This window comes from Patiria miniata, unplaced genomic scaffold, assembly GCF_015706575.1.
Source record: "Patiria miniata isolate m_02_andy unplaced genomic scaffold, ASM1570657v1 HiC_scaffold_25, whole genome shotgun sequence".
NCBI lineage: Eukaryota > Metazoa > Echinodermata > Asteroidea > Valvatida > Asterinidae > Patiria > Patiria miniata.
The window spans coordinates 2,111,406-2,130,570 of record NW_024037064.1 but is presented as its reverse complement, the minus strand read 5'-3'; the positions used below and the strand labels follow the sequence as shown (position 1 = coordinate 2,130,570).

Genomic DNA, 19,165 nt, shown 5'->3' with positions numbered 1-19,165 from the left:
ATGTGACCCTTCCTTCCGGTTGAAACCGGAAGTGCCTTGTAATTTGAGATTGAGGAAAGATGTGAATTTGCTTTCAACGATATATGCTATGGCTAAGTTGTTATTTACAAACAAAAATATAGTTATAGATGAAAATTGATGTGACGTCATCATGAGGTCATCACATCACATGTAACATCAAAATTCAAAGCCCTATGGGAATGTAATCATATATTATACCCACCAGTTATTATCAACAGAACTACACATCCTTCCTGGATGGAACTTATACTTGAAACTTTACATGTCACATGTCACAAAAAAATACCGAAACAGCCCTGTGTTTGTCCACAAACGTGTCTAGTTATTGGTTAAAGTGGTAAGAAATTGCCTCAGATCACACCACAGAGCATCGAGAATCCAATTTTTTTAAGGGGCCCTTAAGCGGGCACATGATGTGCAAATCATGTGACCCTTCCTTCCGGTTGAAACCGGAAGTGCCTTGTAATTTGAAAGTGAGGAAAGTTGTGAACTTGCTTTCAACGATATATGCTATGGCTAAGTTGTTATTTACAAACAAAAATATAGTTAGGCCCCGAACCCCACGCCTATAGCTCAGAACACCGATAGCTGATTCAATGACTCCAACCTCGAAAACGATGTTCAAATAATTATCTTTTGCTAAGAAAATATTAGTTAAAGCATGGAGGAAAGTGGTAAGAAATTGATTCAGATCACACCACAGAACATCTAGAATCCAATTTTTCGGGGCCTTTAAGCGGGCCCCGAACCCCCACGCCGTAAGGGCTTCGCGCTTCGCGCTCGCATCAGTTCTGATCAAAGTATGTCCCCCCCCCGCCCACTGTTGAGAAGCGATTGACGCCCCTACATGACGCCCCCCCATGAAATGTTCCAGCCCCCCCCCCCCCCCCCCCAGTGCCCCCCCCACTGAAAAATTCCTGGCTACGCCACTGGTTAGGGGGCGCCCTTTCTAATTGTGACGTCATCACATTGGGTTTTTTTGTCTGGCATTCATCACTAAACACTATCAAAATGATGTGTGTAGTAAAATGCTTTCGCCGTTGAATTATATTCAGTTTTCATTGCACTTCCGGTAACACCGGTAACACCAGAAGTGAAGGTCAAGCGGTCTTATGTCCGGGGACAAGAAATGTTTCTCATGACATAGTCTACAACCTCACGAAAAAACGAACACAATACTCTAGTTAGTTCGAAAGATATAGCACAAACTATTTTGTAAGAATTTACCATGAAATCGCTTGTAATTTGATACCTGATGACGTCATGATGACATAACAACATTAATAACATCTTCGTAACATGGTACCAGTTCACACTAGGCTTCTGGATCATACCGTAAACCGTTAAACCGTAAACCGAAGAAATTCTGCTTTGTTTTGATTTCAGGCTAACGTCTTCATTTTAAATTCACCTAACTTTGACCTTCCGGTAGAACCGGAAGTAAAGGTCAAGCGAGTTCACGTACACGACAAAAAAATGTTTATCAATTCATGGTCTATCTGGTAACAAAATACAAACACGATTGATGATTTTGTTCAAGAGTTATAGGTGAAAGCAATTGGTCACTTTTCCAGCTAAAATGGCTTGTTATTTGACACCCGATGACATCATCATGACGTCAGAGTAATATGCACCACTACGGATGAGGGTCAAAATATATTGAAAGTAAGTTACAAGTTCATATCATGAACCGTTTAGGAGAAAAGCTGCGGAGAAGTATTGTCCGGGAAAACAAATAAAGATTTATCAGAACAATAACAGAGAGTGGTTGGGTTGTGCCCGACCACTCAAATCAGCGCCGCAATGCCGCACACAAGCGTACCACAAAAGTTTGTTCCCAAAGACGATTGAAGACTGAAACGAGCTCCCAAATGATCTTATTCATCAAGCATCATCGTCCCAATGTAAGATATCCCTAGGAAAACATCTTGCATCACAACCTTAATTTCACGCTTGCACGGCACCGGCGTGAAGTCAAACTGCATGATGATGCCTAGCAGCGATATCCAGTCAACTTTCTGAAATTCTGTCATCACATTCTTAAATTTGTTAAAAAGTATAATGTCACGATTCAACCATCCGTTTTTACGAGACTACCTTTTTGAACTGAATTGACATTGCATGACTGGACACGGCGTTGCGTTATCGTCACCTGGGGGTACAAAGACTCAGGGTCAATAGAACAGAGGATCAAGCAGAGGATATGAACCAAAAACTTTTCAATTCATTCAAGGATAACTAAGGCTACACCATGGAACAAAAGAGGAATCAAACCAAGGTCAAAGCCCATGCAGAACATAAACTTGCTACTTACTTTATCATCAATGGTGTCAATCTTAATCAGCACTACTCCGTCAATCAGTGGAGGTTGATCCATGTCTCATTGGTGTGCTCGACTGATTGCCTGGTCCACTGCTTCGTTACCACCCAAATAACTCCCCAACTAAGAGAACTAACTCAGACTGGATGATTTCGATCAGCTGTTGGAGCAAAAATAACAAAACAGGAATAACAGTAATCATAAGGAAATGTTTCTACATTGGAAGCTACGGCAACAGTTGAAAATAAGTTACGAGTTGCAATACGACAGCTGTTTCTTGCAGCGTGTTCTTGAAAGCATGTTTGGCAATTAAACCGTGTAATTTGTGAATTTTTTTTATTTCATTTCAACCAGCAAACTAGTGCTCATCTAAACAAGGATGCTTAATAACTAACCTGATTAAGTTTTGGCTCTATGAATGCTCTATATTTCGAGAAAACTGAACAAACATAACCACAATATTCTAAATCTCAAATGCCAAAGTTGCCGAGTCATATTTTGAATTGCGCCCTCTCATGACACATTCCCCAAATCAGCATTTGGGACATGATTCTCATTCAGCCGGTTTCACCCATTTGTGGATGCTCCAATTGAAAACCAAGAACAAACTGAACTGTTATACACTGCCCAGTTAAGTTAGGAATATATGTCTATGTAGAACAAAAGTTCACAAAATTAAATCCCTTCCAGTACAATCAATGAATTTGTTAAAAAAATGTATCTTTAATAGTGTGATAAATTTCAGTAAACATTCTATGTGCGCAAAAAAGTTATTTCTGATTTGATGACATCATCAGTCAAAAGCGGTAAGTGAATACTGATAAAGTTCGGAGAGGACGCATTTTCATTGTGAAGTGAAAAAAACGTATGAAAATATGGGAAATATAATTGTTTGTATTAATAACACCTAACTTCCGGTTTGATGACGTCACAGCATTAGAGTTATCCAAACGTGAACATTGTAATGGATATCATTACTTGGACTACGAAGATATGACAGGGATCAAATGATAGAATTAAATTAAACATATGATCCTTTTCAAATTCTAAAATTAAAGAAAGCAAACTCTATTTGATGTGCCGCTAGGGGGCGCCCTTTCGGATGATGACATCATCACACTTTTTTTGTGTTTGGTATTCCTCACTTTCATAATATGTGTGTAGTAAAATGCTTCCGCTTTTGAGTTATATTTGATTTTTATTGCACTTCCGGTAACACCTGAAATGAAGGTCATGCGGTTTTGTGTCTGGGAACAGGAACCGTTTTTCACGGCATAGTCTACAACCTCACTAAAAAACGAACACGATACTCTATTTAGTTCAAAAGATACAGCCAAACTATTTTGTCAGAAGTTTCTCTGAAATTGCTTGTAATTTGATACTTGATGACGTCATGATGACGTAACAAAATTTAGGACATCTTCGTAACATGGTAAAAGTTCACACTAGGTTTCTGGAAAATGCCCCCAAATCCCACTTTTTACGTAAGTTTTATTACTCTAAATCTTACCTTTATCCTCCTAGAGATCTGGCATTTTGGTCTAGAAAATTCCTGTTGTCATTTCAGGTATTATTTCTAGGTAGTTTTGAGTATTTTCCTGCCGAAATTCTGTGTGTACACTCACGTGTTTGTTTACACATGTCATCTGTGCTATAAATAGCGTGATGGTAAAATCCAACATGGCTGCCATTTGAGCAGCGCTTAAAATGTTTCTGATTGGCTGAAAGTTCAAAATTATTTCTAGCAAGCTGAGACTTCTAAAAAGTAATTTATATTATTAGAACGTTTTACTAAATAATTATGTAGCTTCTTTAGATGTGAAGTTGTCTAATTTGAAGCAATTTGAAAGTTGGGAAAGTTTTGATGACTTTTCTGTCAGATTTCGTCTGGTAAGTCACAACCTCGACTCCATTGGCGTGTGCGCGTTCCTTAACTTACCCCTGGCCGTGATGTACACGTAAACGATGCTGACTGGCTATTCACAGCGTACTGCGCACGCATTTCGAATCAAATCTTTGCTCAATAACATATTATCCAAACCTTATGTTTGAAAGGATGGATTCTTTAAAATCACAATTTTTAACATTTTAAAGATGGCGTCGGCACGTAAAATGGATAAACTTCTGCCTAGTTATGTGCCATATTTCAATACATTTAAATTACACAATTCCAGGGGTTAAGATCGCGCAAGGCATGATGGGAAGCAACATGGCGCAGCAAGATCTCGTACCCATGGGAACGAGGTTGGGTAAGTCAGTGACTGTCTCATGATTATTCATATCTGTGACATCACTGAATTTTCTTCAAGGAACTTAAGGTTACATTCATTCACTACTTGTAAAAGTGAGCATTTGGGGGATTCTGTATAATTTATTCACATTTTTACAACAGATTTACTGTAAGGAATGTCTTGAAGATTAATTTAAGCCTTTTTGTGTGATATTTTGCTGTATAATTTTGGAGCAATTTAGGGGAAACTATCGCTATGTGAATTCAGTATACTGTGATTTTTACAAAATGGGCGTGCCTATTTACTAGCCCGTATTTTTGATTTTCGCGCTGGGCCAATAGGGTATAAATAGGGCAGGTTTTGTTCATTCTGGGTACGGTTCTTTGATGGGTGTTGGTGTACTGCTAGCTGCGAACTCTACTGCTGATCTCTAACTGTATTTACACATAGTGCTTTGGCCAGTTTGGGGAGCTGAGATACTTAGAGAATGTGTCATCTTTACAGCTTGAGTTGGGGAAGCCAACTTGATGAAATTGGGAACTGAGCTGAGCTGGGGAGAAAAGTTTTGGGGAGAAAAACTTTGGGGAGCCAGAGTCGGAGAGCGGATATCTAGACAGTTAGTAACTGTGATTTACATCAGTTGTAGCTGTTATCTTTAATTATTAAGACTCTGACAGGAGTCAGGGGATCTTGAGATATATTTGGAGTCAGGCTGCTGAGTCGGATTTCATCGAGGAATATCAAGAGAGGCTTGGGGCCTAAGTGTATTTTGTTGAGAAGATTTTATTGCCCAACCACTCAATTAGAACACATTTGGGGGGGGGGGGGATCACAGAAATTAAAAAAATGTATCACTTGAAACATGTTTGGAAATTGATAGAATGCGAGAAGGTTGTCACCCATTTGTGCATTCCCAAGTTGCAAACCAAGTGCAATTAGAGTGCATGGGGAGGGGGGATTTACAGAAATTTCCAAAAATGTGTCACATGACACATCTTTGGAAATGATCATTTCTTTTCTTCAAATTGACAGCATGTCAGAAAGTTGTCAACTATTCGTGGATAACAAACTAAATACAAAAATTAGAACATATGGGGGGATTTACAGAAATTTCCATTGACGCAATGGGGAAGGGGGCCAGATTCACAGAATTTCCCTTAATAACTCCTATGAACATCTATGGCAATTAATAGCATGCAAGGTTTGGACCCATTCGTGGATTCCCAAATTGCAAACCAAGTACAAATTAGAAGCATGGCGGAGGAGCCAATTCACAGAAATTTTCAAAAATGTGTCACTTGACACGCAAGAAGGTATGCGAGAAGGTTGTCATTCATTTGTGGCTTCCCAGATTGTAACAACGCATTGGGGGATTTCCAAAAATTTCCAAAACTGTGTCACATGACAAATCTTTGGAAATGATCTTCTTTTGTTTTCTTCAAATTGAGAGCATGGCAGAAAGTTGTCAACCATTCGAGGATTCCCCAATTGCAAACTAAGTAAAAATTGAAACGCATTTGGGAGGTGGCAGATTCACAGAAATTTCCAAAACTGTGTCACTTGACACATCTTTGGAAAGGATCTTATTTTTTTTTCTGCAAATTGACAGCCATGCCAGAAGGTTGTCAACCATTCGTGAATTAAGTACAAATTAGAACACATAGGGGAGTAGGATTCACAGCAATTTCCAAAAATGTGTCACTTGACACACGTTTGGAAACTGATAGCATGCGAGAAGGTTGTCACTCATTTGTTAATGACCCGAATGCAAACCAAGTACAAATTAGAGCAAATGGAGGGATTTACAGGAATTTCCAAAAATGTGTCGCTTGACACATTTGGGGGGGGGGGGAATTAGAACACATAGGGGGGGGGGGGCAGATAAACAGAAATTTCCAAAAATGTGTCACTTGACACACGTTTGGAAACTGATAGCATGCGAGAAGGTTGTCACTCATTTGTAAATCGCCCGAATGCAAACCGAGTACAAATTAGAGCACATGGAGGGATTTACAGGAATTTCCAAAAATGTGTCGCTTGACACATTTGGGGGGGGGGGGAATTAGAACACATAGGGGGGGGGGGCAGATAAACAGAAATTTCCACAAATGTGCCTCTTGACACATGTTTGGAAATTGACATCATGCAAGGTTGTCACTCATTCGTGGATCCCCCAATTGCAGACCAATTACAAATTAGAATGCATGGGGGAAGGGCGGATTTACAGAAATTTCCAAAAATGTGTCACTTGACAAACGTTTGGAAATTAGCAGCATGCGAGAAGGTTGTCACCCATTTGTGCATTCCCCAATAGGTCTTGTAAAATGATGTCATTTCCTACAGACCAGCCGCGTGCATCAACATACTGAGCATCCAATTGCATAACGCGTATCGGCCGCGTTGAAATTCGAAAAACATTTCAAGCAATAAGCGCACATGTTTGGAACATTTTCAACACTGCGCAATGCATGATATATTGCGTAAAATACGCAGTTGCAGCTCTCCTACAGATTTGGACGTCATTGAGCAAGCCCTATTGCAAACCAAGTACAAATAGCAATGCATGGGGGGGGGGACCAATTCACAGACATTTCCAAAAATGTGTCACTTGACACATTTTTGGAAATAATAATAATAATAATAATAATAATAATGAACATTTATAAGGCGCCGATATCCCCCAAGCAAGACGCTCCTGGCGCACAATACATACAAAACAATTACAGTATAAATTAAGTTAAATTTGAATAACAGAAATTAGTGACAGAAGTAATAAACATCAACTCATTAAACACAAAAACATGAGGTAAACATATGAGTTTTCACAGAAGATTTAAATACAGACAATGATGATGACTGGCAAATTTCAAGGGGTAGATTGTTCCAGAGTTTGGGAGCGGCGCTTGAGAAAGACCGGTCTCCCCAAGAGTGGTTGGTGCAGGGAACAGTAAGCTGTAGCGCTCCAGCTGAACGAAGACTACGTGACGGCTGATATTTCGTGATAATGTCCGTTATGTAGTCCGGTGAAGTTCCTTGTAGTGACTTGAAAGCGATGTGGGGGTCAAAAGTGACACCTAGGTTGCGACACTTGGTGGAAGGATGGATGTGGCAATCTCCAGTCCTAATGCTGGTGATATTGAACTTGGCGAGTTGTTGTTTTGAGCCACACAGGATAAATTCAGACTTGTTGTCATTCAATTTGAGACTGTTTGTCATCATACATGTCTTGATCTCATCAATGCAAGCCTCAAGATTCTCCAGGGCAGACACAGCATTGGGTTGAGATGGATTGAAGGATTGATACAGCTGTATGTCATCAGCATAGCAGTGATATTGAAGGTTGTGTTTCTGGATGATCTGGTCGAGTGGTAAAATGTAGATGATGAATAAAATGGAACCGCCAACAGATCCTTGAGGAACACCACAGTCAAGGGAGGCAGGAGCAGATAATACTCCATTGAAGTTAACAGACTGTTGCCGGTCTGCAAGGTATGAGTCAAACCACTGCAAGGCTGCATCGTGCACTCCCAAAGAGTGCAAGCGACTGATCAGGATGGCGTGATCTATGGTGACAAATGCTGATGACAGATCGAGAAGCACAAGCGCCATTACTTTGCCAACATCCATCTGTCGTAGGATGTGATCGCGGACAGATGAACAAGTAATGTTTCTACACTATGGTTCTGACGATTTGCAGATTGGAGACTATCCAATAGATCATTAGTCCGTAAATGCATCGACAGCCTGGAGATAGCGACACGCTCAAGTAACTTTGAGATGTACGGCAAGTTGGAAACTGGGCGGTAGTTTTGGAGTTAACAATGCTGGACACACGTGGGCAACTTTGAAAACAGAAGGACCAACACTGCATTGCAGGCTGCGGTAGATAATCGTGGTGATGGCAGGAACGATGGATTCAGAACATTGCTTAAGGAGCCAGGTTGGTATAGGGTTCAAGTCACATGATTTGGCTGGGGATTTGAAGATGACAGTACAAACCTCATCTTGAGAGGCTGAACAGAGACTGGTCATGCAGTGTCTCATCTTGAGAGGCAGAACGGAGACTGGTCAGTGTAGTTTGTGTTGGCGGGGTGGGGGTAGAAGTATCTGTATCTGGCACAAGGAGAGGTAGTGCATCACGAATCGAAGAAATCTTGGACGTGAAAAAAACGGCTGAAATGGTCAGCCGGTGACTTGTCAGAATCGTACTTGTGGTAAAGATGATTCCTTATTCCTATGGAGAAGCTTGTTGGCGACACGAAACAGTTGTTTTTGATCACCGGAACACTTGGAGACTATTTCTGAGTAATGGGTTCTTTTGGCCTTACGGATCAGCGAGATCACATGCTGGCATTGTTGGTGATGTAGTTGGCAGTCAATCTCGAGTGAAGATGCATGCCACCTGTGCTCAAGCTGTCTTCGTCTGTGCTTAGCTTGCAACACCTCATCAGTGTACCAAGTGTATAGCTTGACTTTATACACCATGGCCTTATTTTATCAATACTTTCAGTTTGAAATGGTTGATTGGCTTGTGGAGAAATCGAAGTTTCCTGATTTCCTCTGTGCACGTCCAGACAAACACAACAGCTAGCCGTGATTGGGTCTGCATATCGGTCTGAATGGGTCTGGGCCAATTATTACGCACAATTAACCATTTGCCATATGGCTGTATTCGGAATACAACTACTTGTACTCGTACTCGGAAGTAAAGTACTCGTACTCAGAAGTATAAGTACTCATACTCGGAGACCTGTTCTTGTACTCGGAGGTACAAGTACTCATACTTGTACTCGGTTACTTAAGTACTCAGGGATGTAACAAAAATCCCTGAAAATGTTATGCACGGGTACAAACTTTGGCAAGCGCGAAGCCATTACGGCGTGGGGTCCGGGGCCCGCTTAAAATTTTTTGATTTTAGATGCTCTGTGGTGCAATCTAAGCTTTTCTGGGCCATCATTTCAGCCAAAATATTTTGCCAATTTTGTTTTTTCTTTTTTCACTTTTGTTGCATTTTGTTTCAGTTCATCACCATCATCATTGATTTGTCACTTATTTGTAGTTATAAGTACTCCATGGTAATTAATAATAACCATTGTAAAAGCATGAAGAAATATATAAAACAAGATTATTCTACACAAATCTTTGTTTTGCTTCATCCACAACTGAATGGAACATACCATCTTTGGAAGCACCAGACTAATCAGTCTCAATGATGATGTGCTTCGGGTGTTTCACATGGGATACGAGCAATTTCTTTCCACTCGATGCGTAGTTGATAGTGTCGTTGCAAACATTGCAAAAAACCTTGTCTTTATCGAAACACTCTTGAAATTCATGCTGATGCCCGTCAATAATAACGGAGTCCTGAAACCATTCCCACCGGAACTTATTTTTCACTTCTTTATCAAGCACTCGCACTGATTTATCTCCGTGCGACAATATCGACTTGTTGGGCGCAGCCATGTTGGAAACATCCGTACACGCCGCGTACACAAACACTCGACGCACATGAAACAACGTGCATAATCCACACGATTGCACTGTACTGTATACTGTTGTGCACGCTGAGCAATATTAGTCTGTACACCTGACCAGCGCAACACGTGCATCTTCGGTACCGACACAGGAACTAGACCTAAATAATCACAACCTCGGACCCGAGCGAAAAATCACATGATTGCGCTAACGGCAACACATGGTCTTCAACCTCGTTCTCGCATTGGTTATTCAATATGTACGTGCGTATCGATCAACGAAGTAATGTCCGTAATTAAATTCGGATATTTTGGCAAGCAAAACTCATTATGAATAATTAATTAGCACATTCTACCCCCCTATTTTCTCAACGGATTCACACGATTCACGTTGGTGGACTTTTGAACCCTCAAAAACCGGATTTCCAGAAAAAAACGGAGAAATCACATCCCTGAGTACTCGGTAGTACTTGGTACTCAGAAAAAAGTACTCGACTACAACAACACTGGCAACACTGCATCGGGCTGACAGATGGTTGCCTTCAATCTCAGCGCACAAGAGATTCAAATCAATGCTGTGGAGGATGCGATGGATAACCATGTCTCACAGATACCACTGATATCAAGATGATTTTCAGAAACAAAATCAAGAAGTTCTGTTGTCTTGTTCCGAATTGACCGGGCATTAATCATGCAGAAGGTAGTGTCTAGCTTGAGTTTATGAGGGTTTAGATCTCACAGACAGGTCGCACTAAAAAGCGTCAACACAGCGTCAACACAGCGTCAACACAGCGTCAACACAGCGTCAACACATGACAGAAGCGTCAACACACTGTCAACACATCCAAAACACATTCTGAATTGACCAAAAAAGGTATAGAATGGCAAAGCATAGAATAAAAGAGAATTTCCATTCGATTGAGTTTCCATTTAGTTGTTAAAAATATAGTATTTTCACGCCAAAAAATGACCTATAACTTGCGCGGCCGTTGTCTGCCATCTTGACTTTGCACAAAGCTTTGATTATACCATTTCAAGTAGGGGTGTGTAGGTTATGACATTACAACAGAGGGCGCCTTGATGCAGAAGGATGCACTCTGATCTGTGAGAGACTGAGGGACTGAGGTTTATTGAACGACGCTCTCACCCTTTAGCATAATGGAATGGTTCGTGCTGCCACTGAGGCAACATGGCAGCCGATCTCGGAGCGGCACGGAGAGGTAATTTTCTTGAACTGAAAATTGCAATTTTCAGACGTTGAACCTATTGGGTTGTGTCAATTTTGATGCATTTTGGATGTGTTGACGCTGTGTTGACGCTATGTTGACGCTTTAGTATGACCGTCACAGACTGATGTGGATAAACCAAGTTTTGTGTGCATAATTTACATACCGGGCTGGTGAATTTTGATTGAAGTAATCAGGGTGATGGGGTCCGTCTTGACTTGATGTGCGATTTCCAATTACAATGGGCATGTCAAAGTTGAAGTAAGTCGATCGGCGCCTACGTATCCCAGCCTTGCATCCACAACGAGTGCACCAAAAACAACGGGTGCCAGTGATCGGTCCAGAAGATTTGGATGGTGGATGGATTGGACATGTTCTGGGTCCAATATCTCTGCAGATTTCAGCAGCAAGAGGACATGGACGGCAAAGATCGGGTCCATTATTGAAGGAGTGCAGGTGTATTGGCGAATATCTGCCTCGCTGGGATGAAGCAGGAGCCATTGAGGAGTCCATTGACATATGCAGTGGCATTGTTGAATTTAGTGGGAGACAACATTGGTTCATTAGCATATCAAGTGCTGCACTGGTGCTGGAGGAACATCCAATTGTTACCAGCAGAAGGTGTGATCTACTAGTCACAAAAGATGCCTGACGTCTTGGTGCGCAGAAAAACTGCTAAAGCCCCAAATGCACAGGAAAGGAAGGAAAAACTCCCTTAAAATGCTCCCAAACCAGATGATGTTACATATATTCTGGCTCACCATGTTGATCAGTATGCGCTAAAGTTCAACTTGACATGAAGACATGACTGGAAACACCGCTAAGAAAGAGGAAATCAGTACATTGGTGGAGAGCATGATGAGGAGCCGCCAGTTAGTAGCGCTGCACTCTATAACATCACTCATGTCAATACAACAATCAACAGCCACACAGTAGCCACAGCTGTTTGACAATGCCAGCCACTTGCAGACACTACTTTATCTGGTCAATACAACAATCAACAGCCACACAGTAGCCACAGCTGTTTGACAATGCCTGCAACTTGCAGACAATACTTTATATGGTCAATACAACAATCAACAGCCACACAGTAGCCACAGCTGTTTGACAATACCAGCCACTTGCAGACAATACATTATCTGGTCAATACAACAATCAACAGCCACACAGTAGCCACAGCTGTTTGACAGTACGAGCCACTTGCAGACAATACATTATCTGGTCAATACAACAATCAACAGCCACACAGTAGCCACAGCTGTTTGACAATGCCTGCCACTTGCAGACACTACTTTATCAGGTCAATACAACAATCAACAGCCACACAGTAGCCACAACTGTTTGACAATACCAGCCACTTGCAGACAATACATTATCTGGTCAATACAACAATCAACAGCCACACAGTAGCCACAGCTGTTTGACAATGCCTGCCACTTGCAAACAATACCTTATATGGTCAATACAACAATCAACAGCCACACAGTAGCCACAGCTGTTTGACAATGCCTGCCACTTGCAGACAATACTTTATCAGGTCAATACAACAATCAACAGCCACACAGTAGCCACAGCTGTTGGACAATGCCAGCCACTTGCAGACAATACTTTATCTGGTCAATACACAAATCAACAGCCACACAGTAGCCACAGCTGTTTGACAATGCCTGCCACTTGCAGACAATGCTTTACCAGGTCAATACAACAATCAACAGCCACACAGTAGCCAGAGCTGTTTGACTATGCCAGCCACTTGCAGACAATACTTTATCTGGTCAATACACAAATCAACAGCCACACAGTAGCCACAGCTGTTTGACAATGCCTGCCACTTGCAGACAATGCTTTACCAGGTCAATACAACAATCAACAGCCACACAGTAGCCAGAGCTGTTTGACTATGCCAGCCACTTGCAGACAATACTTTATAAGGTCAATACAACAATCAACAGCCACACAGTAGCCACAGCTGTTTGATAATACCAGCCACTTGCAGACAATACTTTATCAGGTCAATACAACAATCAACAGCCACACAGTAGCCACAGCTGTTTGACAATGCCTGCCACTTGCAGACAATACTTTATCAGGTTAATACAACAATCAACAGCCACACAGTAGCCACAGCTGTTTGATAATACCAGCCACTTACCAATTGCTGACAATACCAATAGGCCCCCACCCAAAAAGTTCTGCTTCCAATTACATGGCATTTGAAAACAGGGTAGGTAGGTTTTTTTTTGGGGGGGGGTGGATTTTTTGACAGGGATCACGTTTCAGTCAATACCAAACACCAACTGTGGACAGCTCTTTCTCAAATCAGTCCTTCTGATTTGAGGCGTGCGATCACACCCCCACACCATCGCACACCTAAAAGCTTCCCGCGAAGTGTGAACAATTGCATGCCTGAATTTCCCTGGACCACAGATCACACACCTAGAAAATCACACACCTAGAAAAAATATACACCTAGAAAAGTCCATTGTGTGCCTTTTTCCACACGCCTGTGATCAAATCAGAAGGACTGTCAAGTCAAACACAGTCAACAGCAATTTAGCACCCACAGCTGTTTTGACAGGGATCATGTTTCAAACAGTCAATACCAGCAACTTACTGACTATGACAGTACTTTAACGAGTCAATAACAGTCAACAAATATTCATTATCAACAACTGTTCTACGGGTCACAGTTGGTCAAGTCATTCTCATGGCCAGTTACTTAAGCAGTCAAAACGGGTCAATAATTTAGTTCTATGTATAGAATTCCATCAGGTCAAAAAAACGGTCACCTGACTGATTTGGACCCGAGTAACAGCATGGCTGAGAATGCATGTTTGCATCGGAGGGTTCTAATGGGCCAATTACATAAGTTTATGGATGTTGCATATAAACGTAAAAGATGAGCTAGTATTTTTTCTCTTTTTTTCACTGCTATGAAAAGGGTGCTTAGGACAAATTCAGTTTCTAATAGGCACTTCCAGTTACATTATTAAGCCATTTTACATTGTTGTCAAACGAGAATATCAGTTTTCAAAATGGCTTCAAATTTATGATGTGATTAGGGTAATGTATAAACAGGGAGAGACATTTTGTGACAAATGTCCAGTCTGTATGTACGTTTAAATCCTCATTATAAAATATCAAATAATTCTTCACAATGACTCTGAGTTTTCTAGGTTTTGACTGATAGCATTCCTCCAGGGTACATCTTCACAATGACTCTGAGTTTTCTAGGTTTTGACTGGGTTATCATTATTAAGAAATATCTGAAAGGTAGAGCAAGAGGTGGGGGGGGGGAAGAAATGATCGAATTAACCCCACAAAGCAGTGCCCCACTACCAGCACTCTTTATTTGTGGGAGAACATAGAAGAGCGCCAGATCACCCATTTTGATTACTTGTTTCTGCTTATTCTTTAGGTGCATGTAACTAAAAACTAACCTCAAGAATCAGTAATGGGTAGCCCAGCAAGCAGGTCATCCGTTCATCTGTCGGTCCTCCTCCCTGCTTCCGGTTCCTCGGGTTTCTGTTTGATGAGGCTGTCGGAGCCCTGACAATGTCTTGAGGCAGGCTCAACCTCATCTCAGTAGAGCAATTCCCTCATCAGTCAGTGGTCCTCACTTTGCTGAAAGGATTAGGGTTAGGGTTAGGGTTAAGAGGAGGCCTATACACAGCCTAAAAGCAGAACAGGAAGGGGACAGACCTCATTTATCCCAGGACAAACCAATAACACCAGTAAATAAAGATGTGCTTCAAACTATGTTACAAGGCTATGATGGCATTAAGTACAAATTCTTAATTCACGGTTTTACAATTGGTTTTTAGGTTTTACAGGCAATCAAAACTTTAGGACATCAACACATTTAAAATCTGCTCTTCAAAATCCAAAAGTGGTTTCTGAAAAACTAGGGTTAGAACTTAAACAAGGTAGGCTCGCAGGGCCGTTCCAAGACTTGCCACTTGATAATTTTTGCGTTAGCTCGATTGGTTTAGTTCCTAAAAGACAGCCTGGTTCATTTTGAATAATTCATCATTTGTCTCATCCTAAACATGGTTCCGTAAACGATGGAATACCAGATTGCAACACAACAGTCAAGTATGCGTCAACCGATGACGCAATAAAAATGTTGAAGAAAGTGGGCCCAGGATGTGTGCCATCTAAACTAGATATAAAGTGTTAACCATTTATTCTGCAATAGTCCATATTCTGGATGATTTTCTAATCATTTCAACATCTCATCAACAGGGTGTGCAGGATTTGGTCGGATTTCAAACACTGAGTAATAAGCTGGGTATTCCCCTTGCACCAGAGAAAACTGAAGGGCCTACAACCTGGCTAACATTTGCCAGGATCGAACAAGATACAATACAGTAGCAATGGCCGCATGGTTACCGCAGGACAAATTACAAAAAGCTATCATTAAAATAATCAAAATCTATTATGTACACCATTTCATACTGACATTTCAAAGACATACACAATCAGTTTTTACTGAAATTTTCGAAATAAAAAGTATAGCATTTGAGAACGAGTTTAATGCAAACTTTGAATACATATTTTGATAGGAAATCAAGCACTGTATATTTTGCATAGGGGGGTGTAAAAATACCACCCGAGAAATCATATTTCTTCATATACAGGTCTCTTTTTGTTTCTAAAATAAAACTCACCACAAGAATTCCAAAGAGCATTCACGGTAGTGGTCACAAGGCCGCGGGTTGACGGCTCTGGTCTAGTCAGTAGCTCGGCACCTCGGGTCAAGGCATGGTCGATGACTCGGGCCAGTCCGTAGGACGACACCCCGGCGCAAGGCTGTGGGCCGACGACTCGAGCAAGTCCGTGGGACGACACCCCGGCGAAAGGCCGTGAGCCGATGGACGACTCGGGCCCGTTCCGGGGGCCGGCACCTCGGGAGTTTGCCGTGGGCTGCCGACTCGGGCCAATTCCGTGGGCCGCCACCTCCACGGAGCATGGCCGTTGGCTAAAGACTCAGGCCAATTCCGTGGGTCCGCACCATTGGGTCAAGGCCTTGGGGTCGTCAACTCGGGTCAAGTGTTCAAGTGTTCAAGCGCTCAATCCAATCGAGATCCAGGCCTTAGAGTCTGCTGAAAACACTGCTAATATCAACCTCTCAAGAAGCGTAGTCACGGTGGAGTCCATTCATGAGGTGGGATGACGTTCCACACGGTAAATAAAGTTGTTCGCTGTTGAAGAGTGAGAAAAAGATCCATTAATGGGGAGCGGTGTGGATTCAGAATATGTTTGAGTAAAAAGAAGAACAGAACGAACAAAATTCATCTGGAACACAATTTAAGTCAGTTAACGGTTGCAATGCATATGAACAGGATGCATCAAGAACAAGGCAGTTTCACGCATAAAAAAGTACGCCCTCTGTTGGCGAGATGGAGTTAGTGGTAATACCACGTGACAATCTAGCGCGATGTAAATAAACATTACGCGCAGCGATCCCTTTGTTTCGTTTGTGGATTTAAATACCCCGCAAAAGATATAAAGATTGATTGGTTTATTAAAATGAATATGCAACAGATTACTTCGAGGAAACATCATTTTTAAAGTAAAATGGTCAATCTATCAATAAATGGATTATCTAGGTTCACATTGATATGGACGAAAGGTTTGGGTCGACATGCTTTCGTGAGATTTTAGCCAATACTGAGGGTGAATAAAACAGGAGTTCGTCAAGTCGCGACGTACGAAGTGTACATGCAGTGTCATGGCGTGACGAGTGGGGACCTTCGTGGCCATGTTTTGGCATGATTTCGGAGATTCAGATGGAAATCTCAAAGGTAAGCCTACAGATCATGTATTTACTCTGCTCAGAAGATGTAGTTTTTGTAGTTTCTCCTTGTTTTTAGCCTGCGACACAAGGATTTTGTGTACGTACGCCGCGCCATGACAGGAAGTCATTACAGTAATGTCGTACATGAAACAGTCGTAGCGTAGGCGCCTTGAGCTATCCCACAGCACGCACTTTTGGACGACGCAATGACTCGTGTATGTAGAAGACTTTCATCTAAGAAATATTTCTGCCCAGTGTGCCTTGCTAGTTGCAATTACCCAGAAAATCGTATTTGTAATAAATAATCACAATGCATTCCTTAATCCTAACAGTCCTGAATCCTCCAATTTCAATATGATTTTTACATTTCATGTATAGTCAGCGTGGTCAGGATTTGCTGGCATGCATCATGCAGGAACATGATGATGGAGGAATGGAGGTCATTCTTTGCAGGCAGGAGCCTGACACTGCTCATTTAATTAATGTTCTTGAAAACTTCTCAAGGAAACTGTGTACTGTATGTTCTAAATGCGTAAACAAAGGATTTGACATGTAGGCCCTACATGTAGGTTACATTGCCAGGGCCGTCATTAGGCTTTTCTTTTTCGCCCTCAGTCATATAATTGTAGAGTATTTTTTCCATTAATTTCAAATTTGACCTGGGACTAAAATGACTTGAGACTAAGTTGACATTGGACCGACTTTATACATTTGTACCTGGGACCAAGTTGACCTGGAACTGAGTTGGCCATGCTGTCTCAGACGGTCAGACCCGCCTGTTAGGGACCGAGTCGGTAACAGTGGTTGTTGGGTACGGAGTTTACTCCAAACCCATGTAATGCATGCTCTTGTTCTTGTTGTGTACAAACACAAAAGTCACGTAACTGTACAAGAACTTGAATGTGTACTTTAATTTGCCATCTAGACCTATTGGTTGTCTCTCGGATGCTGTGGAGGAGGTTGGCCTACATTTCTTCTTATGCGGAGTGTACGGCATTCCACCATGACACGCAGATGACGTACCCTGCCCTGACGAAGGATACCTTCAGAAAATTTGACAACTTTCATCGGTGAGCATCTTGATATTATTTTACTTAGAAATTGATCATGGCATGTATGTACATGCATGTACATACATCATGTACATGTACAAGTACATGTTTACATGTATGTCTGTGCCTATAGAAAAAGATAAAATATGAAACTTTCTTAACTTCTATAGTTTTTAACACTCATATTCAATGCAAGAAGAATCCCAGCAAAGTTGTTTAAGATAAGGCACAGACAAAAATTTTGAAAATAACCTGGCAATAATTTTCAACAGAGACTTTTGAGACGCTTCCTTTTACCTGTCCTTTTCATTTTTTTTACGTCACATTTAACCTAATGTGCTTATGTTCAAATTGACGTCAACACCAGAAAAGGACTGGTGTATTTGCTGCCACCATGCATCTCAAAGTATCCCATTAACTTTGTTCCATTTGTTATATTCTTGTTGTGCTTTCAGGTTTTGAAGAGTTTCTTCCTATTTCTGGATTGAAGATGGCAACGACATGCATGGCCGCGTATAATGGACAAGCTTTGCATTCCTCCGCATCTGATCTGTACTACCCACCCATTGCGATTGAACTCCGTATCAGTTCCTGACCATGCCATGACATGGCCATGTTCATTCAAACAGCCCAACCCCCACTCTGAACCTTTCTAAATAGTCCATGGTGTGGAGTACATGTACATGTATTTTTAGTGTGATCTGAATTGGGAGTGGTAGGTGTAGTCTGTTCGCTGCCTCCCTGTCCCAGATGCTTGAATAACATAGTTGACGTAAACATTTCATATATAAATGAATATCTTACTGCCGGGGGGGGGGGGGGGGGGGTTGAGAGAATTGAGATAGTTTGGGAATTTAGGAGATAACTGACATCCCCCACAGTGCGACACTTTTAGAGTGCACCCATGCATTTTCGGTTTCACGAACTGACACTGTCTTCAGGTGTGAGGGTATGCTTAAATCCATTTGCCCTTTCATAAAGTTGAATTTTTGAATCACTTTCTTGAATCAACTGCAACTACCCTATTTAATTTTTCAGACT

General features: G+C 41.6%; 1 long non-coding RNA gene across 1 annotated transcript in view; it reads right to left on the bottom strand.

Annotated features, from left to right (window-relative positions):
• LOC119733304 overlaps positions 1-14,736 on the bottom strand; it is a 38,335-nt gene extending 23,599 nt beyond the window's left edge. The window contains exons 1-2 of the long non-coding RNA XR_005271760.1: positions 14,713-14,736; positions 2,336-2,501 (exon numbers count right to left, since the gene is read on the bottom strand). This is a non-coding gene — a long non-coding RNA (uncharacterized LOC119733304). The remainder of the gene's footprint in view (positions 1-2,335; positions 2,502-14,712) is intronic.
• Between the last annotated feature and the right edge of the window lie 4,429 nt (positions 14,737-19,165).